The sequence below is a fragment of the Mixophyes fleayi genome, chromosome 1 (assembly GCF_038048845.1).
Source record: "Mixophyes fleayi isolate aMixFle1 chromosome 1, aMixFle1.hap1, whole genome shotgun sequence".
Taxonomy (NCBI): Eukaryota; Metazoa; Chordata; class Amphibia; order Anura; family Limnodynastidae; genus Mixophyes; species Mixophyes fleayi.
The window spans coordinates 142,515,557-142,528,656 of record NC_134402.1 but is presented as its reverse complement, the minus strand read 5'-3'; the positions used below and the strand labels follow the sequence as shown (position 1 = coordinate 142,528,656).

General features: G+C 37.8%; 1 protein-coding gene across 5 annotated transcripts in view; it reads left to right on the top strand.

Moving 5' to 3' along the window:
• The window catches only part of BANK1 (B cell scaffold protein with ankyrin repeats 1), a 348,964-nt gene that overhangs the window by 254,846 nt on the left and 81,018 nt on the right, over positions 1 to 13,100 (top strand). The window lies entirely within an intron of this gene.

The window sequence follows — 13,100 nt, the reverse complement described above, 5'->3', positions numbered from 1 at the left end:
CAGTAAAGGTTTCAAAAAAATAAATTTAATTTGAACAATATACTCTTATCCACCTTTTATTAAAAAATCAACATAACATCCAAGCACTGATTGTGGTTATACCCGCCATCATGCTCAATATTGTATTTATAATCTGCCATAGTACACAATAATAGAAATAAAATGAAGTACAACTATGAACTTTATTTTATATAGAAGTATGTTTGACAAATATATTTTGTTTCTGTTTTGCAAACAAAGAAAATCAAATTACAAAAAGAATCTTGAAATGTTTTAGAAATGTTTAATTAAATCTTTATGCATGAGCAGGACTCCATTCATTTCAATGAATGGAAGATCACATGTACACGCTAATATCAGACCTCTCTGTGCTTGTCTGCAAAATTACCGGTGCTGCCGGCATTCTGATAAGCAGTGGCAGTGAATGAGTCACTCACAAGACATTGAGGATCAGCACAGCGATCCCCTTCACTTTGCACACTAATTCTCTCAGTCCTAAGTAGCTGAGAACAGAGCGGTGCAGTGAGTTGTACATGTACTATATATATTACACCATCCTGGGGGCATTACTATTTGGCTTAATATGAATTAGGGGCATTGCTGTGTTGCATAATAATGACTGGGGGCACTACTGTGTTGCATAATATGAATGGGGGCACATTTGTGTGGCATAATATGAACTGGGGGCACTTCTCTTTGGCATAATATGAACTAGGAGGACTACTGTGTGGCATAATGTGATCTGTATGCACTACCGTTTGGCATAATACATGCTGATGATGATTTTCACATCTGCAGCTGATAGGTGCTTTCTGCATTAATAATGTAGGTTTTTGTGGGTTTATTTAAAAAAATCTTTTTTTGTTACTTTTATTCGTACACAAGAAGGATTATTACATCTGCTAGATTAATCTGCTGTTTTATATCAAGCAAATGTGTTTCTCACTCTCAAAACACATGTTAACACATGGGCAGCACGGTGGCTAAGTGGTTAGCACTTCTGTCTCACAGCACTGGGGTCATGATTTCAATTCCCGACCATGGCCTTATCTGTGCGGTGTTTGTATGTTCTCCATGTGTTTGCGTGGGTTTCCTCTGGGTGCTCCGGTTTCCTCCCACACTCCAAAAACATACTAGTAGGTTAATTGGCTGCTATTAAATGAACCCTAGTCTCTCTCTCTATGTCTTTGTGTTTGTGTTTGTGTTTGTGTTTGTGTTTGTGTGTGTGTGTTAGGTAATTTAGACTGTAAGCTCCAATGGGGCAGGGACTGATGTGAATGAGTTCTCTGTACAGCGCTATATAAATAAACGGTGATGATAACAAACTTTTCTTGTGCTTATAACCTGGTTGTGTGTATGCATATATGGCAGTGGCAGAACTACCATTGGTGCAGCAAGTGTGGTGCACCGAGGTCCATGGAGATAATACGGCCCCCTGCACGGGGAACTAGCGAGCTGTGGGCACCGGTTCCCTCCTCCCCACTTCCCTGCACCAGGGCCCACAGCTCACTAGTTCTGCCTCTATATGTGAGTGCATGTTTGCCTGATGTAAACCAAGCAAGAATGCTGCAGGTGCAAAGCTGGATGCATCTTGAGATGCCTCCGACTAAGCATATGGATGTAAATGCGCTATTTTTACAGGCAGATTTTTTGAGAGTAAATTACACCCAACATTCGTCCAACTCAGTGTCAGGCCCAATATGTCTAAGCAACTATATGTTTTTAAGCATTTTCAATACCAACTTTAGTGCATAATTGTGACCATAGCCTCAGAGCATGAACTTGTTTTTTTGATTGCATCCCAGCATACATTACAAAGCCTGAAACATTCTCAAATATGGGAGAAGCAAGGAATGCCTCTTTCTGTAGCTGTCGTTATCACAGCTATTTAAAGCCATCAGGAGTTGTCCATCCAAAACCAATAATGAACTGTGTACCAGGCACAGCAAGGTGCAGCTTGAACTACAGTTGTTAGTCTGTCAGTCTGTCACTTTGTACACCATTTGGACTATTCCCAAATCTGTGTACAAAAGGACAGGATAACAAGTTGTAGTTCAAATTGCATCTTGCTCTACAGGCTTTTGATGTCTTCTCCCACTGGACCTAACTTGAAGAATAGTCCAAGCCTTATACAGTGGGCAAGGATTCCACATTTGAGTTTAAACTGCATATTACTCTGCTGTTTGCACAATGATAACACAGGTGCCAGAGTGGAGTGATGGTAGTGAAATGGTGAAAATATTATGTGCTCACAGAGTTCATAGTTAGGGGTGAAAAACCTCTTTAATAAACTTTTCTTAAACTATGTTTTTCTTCATTATAATACTCTCGAGCATCACTGTTTGCGTGCATGTAGTTGTGTACAGAATAATATAAAAATATTAAACATGGATAATGAAAGTTATTTTTATCACATAATTATGAGAGCTATATTCTACCACTAGTCATGTGAAATTAAGTGAAACACCACTTCTACCATCTCATACTCATTAGCAACAGAGCTCAGATGGAACTTCTTAATGTAATTTACACTGATGTTGATTCAATCAAGGATAACCTGGGTGAAATGACTTTTTATTTTGCATATGACTCACTTATGGTTTTTCTTTCATGGTTTGTATGAGCCCAGTATCTACCTCTAATAATCTCTTCCAGACAATAATGCAATTCCTACCACTAAATCCTATGCCATTTACGCGAACTTCATTTTAAATGTAATGTGGTTTAGAAAATTGATATGGGTTAAGGGTGGATTTAGCCAGACAAATACATGAATATCCTAATGAAATTACTCCTCCACGGTAAACTGAGCCCTTAGAATGGTACATTTGAGAAGATTAGAAGGAATTTATTCAGGAATGCCAATTATAAATTGTGTCCTTTCAGAAATGAAAAAAAGCTGTAACGAGTCATCTTAAAATATTGTCATTCACTTCTAAGGTGACTGCTATGGAGTGTTGCAGATATTAAACATGTTTAGAAGTTCAGAACAGCTTTAGTTGGAATAGCTTAGTTAATACAGTGATGCATAACTAAATGGAGTTGAGAATATAGAAAAGAAAATTATATAAAAAAAAAGTAATATTACAGCTATCTACATACCTATCATTTGCAGAAAGTAATGATGACACACAGAGAGGCAAATTGCACCCTAGTTTAAGTGGTTGAGTATAGATATGCACATGTGCAAAACCTGCAGAGCTAGCTAACAAAAGATATGGTATAATGTATATATTGCCCCCTGTAGAGACTTTTGGCTGCGGCAATGGTCACCGCTGTTAACTGATTATTTAGTGAATATGCAAGCTTAGTCAGTTTTAGATTAATTGCTGGAATGTCTATATTCTAGTTGGAAACCAGTTTTAATAAAATAAATAAACTTTGTCAGGAGCCGCGGCGGCCTCGGACACCGCCGCGACTTTCTTCTGCCTTATACTGGCGTCCCGGCCGTCTCCATGATGACCGGGACGTCACTTCCTGGATTCGGCCCGACCGTTGCCAGGGTAGCAGCCGGACGCCGAGATGACTGCGCTTGCCCCCCGGCAATACAGGGCAGCCTGGCGCGCTCCTCCAAGCATGCAGGCTGATAAGGCACTGTTTAGCGATCCCCACTGCCTAGGAGTGTTTTACAGGGCAAAGCCCTGATTGGCCAGTATTAGTATTTATGACAGGGAGGGCTTAGCCTCCCTGCCGGTTATAGCGTTCAGATTCTCTGTTTGCTCTCCTGCTCTGTGCTGTGTTGGTGTATTCCCTGGATTTCTTTTCTGTGTATGAACCTCTGCCTGTTACCTGGACTCCGAAACATCGCTTGTTGCCCTGACCTTTTGCCTGTACCTAGACTCTGAACCTTCGCTAGTTGCCCTGATCATTTGGCGTGTTTACTGGACTCCGCTATTTGCCTGTGACCCTGACCTCGGCCTGCTTCTGACCATCCGCTCCAGCTTAGACCAGCGCCTTCTATTCCACATGCGCTGCGGCCATCTTTGATAAGCTTTTACTACTCTGAGCCGAAGACCTGGGGGCATCTGAGTACCTGTGAGCATATAAAGCTCTACGGGAAAGGCGGCTGCTATAGGTGAAGATCTCTACCCTACCTGTTCTAAAAGCTCATCTAGGTGGTCGTAGGCCATAACAAACATGCATTTTTATTTATTTTTTTAATTTGTTTATTGTACAGAAATAATAAAACATATATTGACATGTAAATAATTAATTAACTGTACAAATAATGTTTTAGTGGGTTTCAGGAAGGGGGAAGGTAGATAAGGAAAAGAAGGCGAAATAGAGAAGTGAGAGAGAAGAGGAGGCGAGAAGAGAAGAATTGAAGTCCCACAATTCCAATTGACCTAATATCATATATTCACATATATGTTAATACCACTTCTATGGAAGGAGAGAAGAGTGAGCAAATTGTGGAGGGGGGGGGGGGGCAGAGAGAGAAAAAGAGGACACCATGGAATGCATGAGAACAAATAAAGCCATCAAGGTTACAATTCAACATTTATCACTACAATTGCCTCAAAAGAAACCACTTGGTTCCTTTAAACAACCTCATAATTTGGGTTTGTGTATAACTATCTAATGTTTTAATATACATGCCCCATTTAGTATAAAAACTTTTAATACCCTTCTCCAAATCAGAGAATGTAGAGTGCCTATCAAAATACAGAATATCTAAAAATTCTGACCTAATTTCAGTCGGAGACACATGTGAGATCCACTTGCCCAAAATAGCTTTCTTTGCAAGTGTAACTATGATTATAAATAAAGGTAGAACCGAATGGTCTGATAGACTTTCCTTCCAAATGTCCAAAGAAGCAAAAAGTAATGCTTTATAATAAAGATGTAATTGTAGATGAAAGGTGAAATTGAGGAAGGATACTATTCTATTTCGAAATGCAATAATTTTCGGGCAAGTCCCAAGGTTATGAATCAAGGTAGCATCATATTTCTTTCTTGCACTTGGGACAGATACCAGATTTGGAGATCACTGAATGTCTCATCTGGACTTGTGAAATATACGCTCTATTTATTATCTTCAGGTGTATTTTTTGAAGTTTTGCCGAACTCAGAGCTTTCATAGTATACTTCATATAAGCTAACACCTCCTTTGGAGGTCGAAGATCTGGAAGACCCAGTCTCCAAGTTTCCCAAACCCTAGACCACAAATATTTTATGTCAGAATTAATTAAATCTGATATAGAATTAATTTAAAATTTGTGAATACAAAAAAGCTCAATAAGGATTCAAGATTCTGTAAGGTAGGGCCAAGGTCTTGCTATATAGTTCGTTGTTTACATACTATATAATGATGGACTTGCAGATAGACGTAGAAGTGGGAATGGGGAAGAGCATGTCTCTCCTGTAACTGCTGGAAAGAGAACAGTAACCCTCCTGGGTCAAAAACATCTTTCACTGAGAGAATACCCTTTTCTTTCCAGATGTATCTAAACATTGCAGCTCTGTTAAAGACCAAGATATCAGTGATTCCCACTCCTCCTTTCCGCTTTCTGCTTTGAGGGCATCTTTTTTACTAATACCAATAGGTAAGATTTGCATAAGATGGGTGAGTTTAGGAAAAATTATGCTTTTGATAATTGCCACTCTTCCCGACAACTGTTTCCAGTTGTTCAGTTGTATTTGTATTTTGTTAATAAATAGGAAAAATATTATATTGGTCTAAATGTTGTGGCGAAGCAGCAATATAAAGTCCTAAGTATTTAAGTGTGGGTCTCACTATTCGGAAAGTGTTGAGACCACTGGAATGTTTCCAAGTAGAAGCACCTCCGATTTTTGGATATTTATTTTATATCCTGTGACTGAACCGAAACCATCGATAATTTCAAGTGTTACTGGATTAGATACAGTTGGCTTAGACACAAAGAGTAACATGTCATCTACAAAAAGGGAGAGCTTTACCTCTGTTTTCTTTACATTAATTCTTGGGAATAAAGATGCATTTTCGATAAGTACTTTAAATTTATAATAAAAATATTATATACTCAAATGAAAGCTTATTTAATGATACAAGAATTTAAACAATTTGGGAATAAAGTAACAAAATGTATTTATGCTGCGAGTACTAGCAGTACTCGAAGGTAGGCTTAAATATTCACCATTTAACAAAGCCCCAGAGGTTACTGTATGCAGCTGTTTTTCCGGGGGCTCAGAGCCAAGACCAAATACTATGGCTGTGTGATGTTGCAGAGAGGAGGTGTGACCTAGAGGGCCAATCAGAATCCACAGATTCACAAAGATTGCAGCATTTGATTGGTCCTACCACTCAGACACCCCCTCCCCTTCACAGCCTATGTAAAGGTGTGATGTTAAAAGGTTTGCCAGATTAGGTGGTGATCCAGTTTAAATAAAAATGTAATAAAAAATAAAATGAAAATAAAGTAGAGAGCAAAAAAATAAGGTTAGAATAGAAAATTTGAAAGTTAAAAAAAATAGTTGTAGGTTGAAAATTATACATTACTGTTTGTCAAGTGTGGGCCTGATTTAGAGTTTGATGCAAGTCCATTTGTTTTGGTTAAACATTTATTTTTCAATACAACACACAAATGCATTTGTATTTAGAATTGGACATGGGTAAGGGGAAGTACAGTAGGTATTGGCACACATAAGTGCAGTATGCCCAGAGGAGATGCATCTTTTTTCTCCATACACACCTCTTAGGAGAGGTATCATTAGCAGCTCCAAAAGCCTTGGTATAAAGAGATGTATTGATGATGATGATCATTATCACATTTATTAGTTTAAAAAAAGAATAAATAAACAATATGCCTACCCGCCCGGCACCAGTGCTATAGTATGGGTTGGTTACCTCTAGCCTGGTGCTGCTTGGTGGTATAGCCTGGTGCTGGTTATCTTAAGGTATGTGCAATGCTAAATCCACACCAGGGGCCTGATTCATTAAGGATCTTAACTTAAGAAACTTTTTATTTAAGTCTCCTGGACAAAACCATGTTACAATGCAAGGGGTGCAAATTAGTATTCTGTTTTGCACATAAGTTAAATACTGACTGTTTTTTCATGTAGCACACAAATACTTGATAGCTTATTTGTACACTGAAATTTAAAATTGATATTTGTGTTCTACATGAAAAAACAGTCAGTATTTAACTTATGTGCAAAACAGAATACTAATTTGCACCCCTTGTATTGTAACATGGTTTTGTCCAGGAGACTTAAATAAGAAGTTTCTTAAGTTAAGATCCTTAATGAATCAGGCCCAGGGTCTTTGCAGCCGTAACTTTAAGCCTACTCTAAATGAGGCTCTGTATCTAAAGAATTGTTGGCACAATTGTAGTGAATATAAGAATAGCAAAAACATTTTGCAGTTGTGACTAAGTAACTGACACAGCTCGGTAATTCATTCTAGACTGCATGTGCATGGACCAAAATCAAATGTCTACACAAGTATATAGATATGTTTCAAGCAAAGTTTGGCTTAATCTGGCCCATTGTTCAGATTTTTAACACAAAAACACATTGAGGCATATGTAAAAATTAAAGTTTGTAGTCATTTATGGTCAGGCTGATTTTAATTTTAAAGTTTAATATCTAAGTAAAAACCTATCTATGTATAATAAATCAAAAACCTGTTAATAATAGTCACGTTTTGCTACAGGCAAAACAACACTTTCTGAGCGGTTTTGCTACATTTTATATCAGAATATTGGTATATTGGTCCCTCTTAATAGTGGAAATAAATCATTTTCTTTTCAAATTACATTCAAAACCACAGATGTCAAAACTGACGACTCAAGATGAATAAATAATATGGAAAAGCCTGTTGAAGAGAGTCGCTGTTGGTAGAATCTTTATTAATGTTTTCTACACTTTTAAAAAAAAATTACAATGTTAAAATACTGTAGCATAATACAAATGTTGTTTTAAGATTTAAACATGTTTTCTCTAGTTTGTAAAGATTCTTTATTCATAAAAGCTCAACACAGCTTGCCTCAAACATTAGAATACTTGTTTAGTATTAAGATCACTCAAAGATTAGCACATAATTCACAAATCTTTTCTCACAAAATATCAAATGATAACAAAATAGGTTATATCTTTACATAAAACAGTAAACAGGCTCACATACACCCTTACCTGATGTGAAAGGGATGGGCTTTACAAACATAGGGCCTGATTCATCAAGGCACTTATCTGCCGATTTTGAGCGTATATTGTTCATACTTGCCAACTCCCATAAACTTGCTTCCGGGAGTTGGGGGCGTGACTGGAGGGTGGGAGGGGGCGGGACAAGGCAAATCGTGTCAAATGACGCGATTCTCTGTGAAATCTTGGATCCGGGAGAAATGCCAGCTCCCCCGGGAGCCCGGGAGACTGACCCGAATTTCGGGAGTCTCCCGGACTTTCCGGGAGAGTTGGCAAGTATGATATTGTTTGCAAAATCACTCTGCTCATACCCAGAATGCACCTCTGTCCACAGTGTCGTCGAACGCAAAGGACACTTACTACGGCTTTCTGGGAGGGAACGGGTTGCGGAAGGTGCATTTTGGCGTAGTCAACTTATTGTAAAAGATTGCCAAACTCAAGTGCATGCAGCCATGTCCCTATCCAGCTTTGGCCATCTCAAAGTTACTTGTTTTTCTGCCGTAACTCTTGCTCCAGCTTCAGCGCTAGTCTAAGTCCTGATCCCTCGTGATGACAGTCTATATGTGTGCTATAACATGTGTTTGCAATCAACAGCAACTGTAAAAATGTATTTAATGTTCAGTAGACATTAAGATCATCCGAATAAATGTATTTCATTGTAGTATTATTTTATTTATTTATTTTTATTTAAAAAAAAAAAAAAATTACACTGTTCTTGCAACACCATTTATTCTTGCAAAGAACCCACTGAGGGAGTCACAAACTGGTGATGAAACGTGTTTGGATTCGCGTCCACAGAGATGACCAATACCAGGGAAGGGCTCACAAATTTTAACCCAAGGGGCAAGACTCAACTCAGCAGCCTATTATGAACATTTTAAAGGATAAAAATGCAGTTGGCCCAGTGACCAAGCCCAAGGTAGCCCACTATGGGACCAGCCTGAGGGGCAAATGCCCACTGCCCCCCAGCCCAGCCTGCCCTGACCACTACTGAATGTTTGTTATATTTGTTACTCTATATATCTTTTTATTTTTGCTTTTATTCTTATTATTATTATAATTATTATGATTTGCACTCTGGATATCAAAAACTGAACTGCTCTTGTGAGTTTAAAGAAAAACCATTGGGACTTTTTAAGTGGTAATGGTTTTTTGTGTTGTATCTTATGTACTTGTGACTGGTTGGACTTGTGTCAGGAATGAGAGGGTCTATTGAGTGGGTGCTGTTATTATTAGTGTTTGGGTGAGATATACAGTGCTATAAAAAAATCATGATGCCCTGTAAAAATCACTACATTTTTGTCTCATTATGCCAGGGAAATTGAAATAAATTAAATCAAACTTTTTCCGGCTGTATTTGCACATTATATCCCTCAACATCAAAGTGAAAAATAACATAAATAAATAAATAATTGCAAACATTTTCAACAAGTAATATAATTTAATTACTAAGATATCTGGTTTGAATAAATGATCATACCCTTAGTGTAACCCTTCTAAACTTGCTCAGATATAACCAATGACCTTCAGGTTCACACAGGATAATTGGCCACCACCTGAAAGTTCCTTGAGGATTGCACTGCTGGTAGTGCATGGTAAGACAAAGAATTAACCATGGTTGGCAAAGGTGCTTTAAAAAGAGCTTCAGGATAAAGTTGTGGAAAGTCAAAAGTTTGGAGAAGGATACAACAAGATTTCAAAGGCTTTTACTATTTAAAGCATTATTAAGAAATGGAATGCATATGGTACCACCAACACCTTGCCTAGATCGGGCCATCCCCCCAATCTGAATGACAAAGCCAGGAGGATATGGATCAGGAAACTACCAAGAGGCCAATGGCAACTTTATAGGACTTACAAGTCTTTATGATTGAGATTGTTTGGTCTGTGACAACTATTTCACAAGCTTTACCCAAAGCTGCCCTATATGGTAAGGTGGTAAGAAAGAAGCCTCTTCTGAAAAAGTGCCACACTCAGTCTTGTTTGCAAGTTTAAAAAAAAAGCATTTGGAAGAGTCTGATGCCATGTAGGAAATGATGTATGGTCAGATGAGACCAAGATAGAACTTCTTGGACTGAACTTAAAAGGCTATGTTCAGCACAAACCAAGCACAGTACACCACCCAAAACACAGCATACCAACTGTGAGGCATGGTGGTGCCAAAATTATGTTGTGGGGGTGTTTCCCTTCAGCAGGGGGTGATTGGTAAGGATTGAAAGGAAAATGGATGCTACCAGGTACACCCAAATTCTTGAGGGAAACCTCTGGCCCACTGCTAGACAACTAAAGATAGGTAAGTGGTTTAGCTTTCAGCACGGGAACGACCCTAGACATACCACAAAATAAATTAAGCAGTGGGATAAGGATAGGATTGTGACTGGTCAAGTCAGAGCCCTGACCAAAATCAGATAGAAAATCTGTGAATGACTTGAAGAGAGCAGTCCATCGCTGCTCACCATGAAATTTGACTGAACTTGAACAATTCTGCAAGGATGAATGGGCAAATATTTCCCAAACTAGTTGCACAAAGCTGGTCTATATGTATCCAAACAGACTGATGATTTTAATAACAGCAAAAGGTGGCTCTATACACTATTACATTTGGGGACTGATTACTTTTCCAACCCTGTTATTCTAGTTTTAATTTTTTTTATTAATTTTCAGAACTGTTGCCTTTTTTTGTTAGTTGTTGTAAGGTTAATTTGTAAATGAAACTGGAAAAAGTTGTACTTAATTTATTTAAATTTCCTTTGTATGATATGACAAAGGGTAATGATTGACAGAATGATTTTCTATTCGCACAGTAAGTCAGACAATGAGAAATCCGTTAATGCTAGACTGGTGGTACATGATTTGGTTCTCATCAAGTTGACTACCAAAAGAGAAGTTTCTAAGATCATTGTTTTCAGTTCCTTTAGAGTTCTGTTAAACTTCTTAACATGAGTTTGTAAGTGTAGGGTGAACATTTCATGTGCCTACACTATAAGAAGGACAGAAAGCAATGTTCTCTCCTTGTGGATTTGGCAACTAATTGAAACCTAAACGGACAGGACTGGTGGGTGAAAAAGGTAACAGTGGTAATAGTTGAGGAGGCACACAGGTTAAATCACTAAGAATCGGTTGTATTCTTTAAGGGTGCCTTTGGTTGTTTATTTTATTGATCACATGTATTTTTATTCCTGTGCTTTTTGTCCTTAGATTTTCTCTTTCTTTATTTCTTGGTGAACAATGGCACAGAGCAATGTCACTTTTACTGTAATGCTGTTGAACAATTTTTTATGTTTTCATGACATTTCAGTTGTAGATGGCATATTTTATAACATTAGTATTGGACTTGTTATGCAATAGTATCTAACAATCCAGAACTAAAAATCAGTTTTTCACATAAATTCACGTTTAACTTACAAAAAATGAACACCAAGAACAAAATATATCTGCCTTTCCTTCTACAATGCCCCTTGATATATATATATACAGTCAAGTCCATAAATATTGGGACATCGACACAATTCTCATATTTTGGGCTCTATACACCACGACAATGGATGTGAAATGAAACTAACAAGATGTGCTTTAACTGCAAACTTTCAGCTTTAATCTGAGGGTATTAACATCCAAACCAGGTGAACAGTGTAGGAAGTACAATGGTTTCTATATGTGCCTCCCACTTTTCCCTCCCTCTCTCCCTGCAGCCTATCTGCAATTGAGCCGATATCACATGGGCCGTGCACCACGTGACAGGTGCCGTCCCATGTGTGAAGAGGAACATCCAGCATGGCTGGAATAAGGTAAGTGCCAATGAGGGTTGGGAGGTAGTATGTTAATGTATAGCATGTGTGTGTGTCAGCGTTTAGTGTGTGTGTGTCACTTATATTGTGTGTCAGTACATATTGTGTGTGATGGTGCTACTACATGTGTGTGTGTGTGTGTGTGTGTGTGTGTGTGTGTGTGTGTGTGAATGTGTGTGAATGTGTGTGAGTGTGTGTGTGTGTGTGTGTGTGTGTGATGGGACCAGTATATTAATATAATGTGTGAGGGAAGGGGGGTCTTTAATTTAATGGTGCAGTGCAGGTTGAGGACTAATTATGGATGTTATTTTATTTGTGAGTGGTGGAGCAATTTAATTTAATAGTGGGGCCTATAAAGTTAAGATGGGGTAGTTTGAGAGCTATTAATTGAATGTGGGCTGTTTGGGGGAAATAAAGTCTATTTATTAAATGTGATTATGAATTATTTAATGCCTTTGGACGGTTGTGGGAAATGGTTATATTTATTAAGTATAAATGCTATTTTGTTTATTGCTGGGGCTGTTTGGAGGGAGGGAAATAGGTTTGTTTATTAAATGGGAATACTATTTAATGCTGGGGGAAATAGGTCTATTTATTAAATGTGTATGCTATTAATTTAATGTCAGGGCTAGTTGGAGGGAAGTAGAGCTATTTATCAAATGTGAATACTATTATTTTAATTTTGGGCTGGAGAGAGACTTTATTATAAAATGTGAGTCTTATATTGATTTAACAGCGAGGCTGGATGAAGTTCTCTAAATTTCATGTACCCTTTTTTATCCAAATAGGGCATCCAACATTCCAGGATCCAGACAAGCAGCAACTGATCTAAAGGCACCATAAATCACCATAATAAATCACCATAATATGATTTATACCCAATTATAATCAGTGAGGTATGTAAAAAAAAACAAAAAAAAACAAAAGTGCTGTAGGGAGAAGGAACATATAAAATAAAATGAAATATAAAGTGAGGTTTGTTTATTGTTGTATTTTTTATTTTCATTATTTAAGATTTATCATTTATAATAATAAAGTATCACTGCGTTAAGCAACACTAAAATTGCCTCTTTTTATATTGATAAATATATATTGTACCGAAGACCACACTTTATGGATAGGCTGCTGCTTATGAGCCAGTGCAAATTGTCAAGGTGTCGACATTAATGTTAATTCTGTGGGGGCATCGAG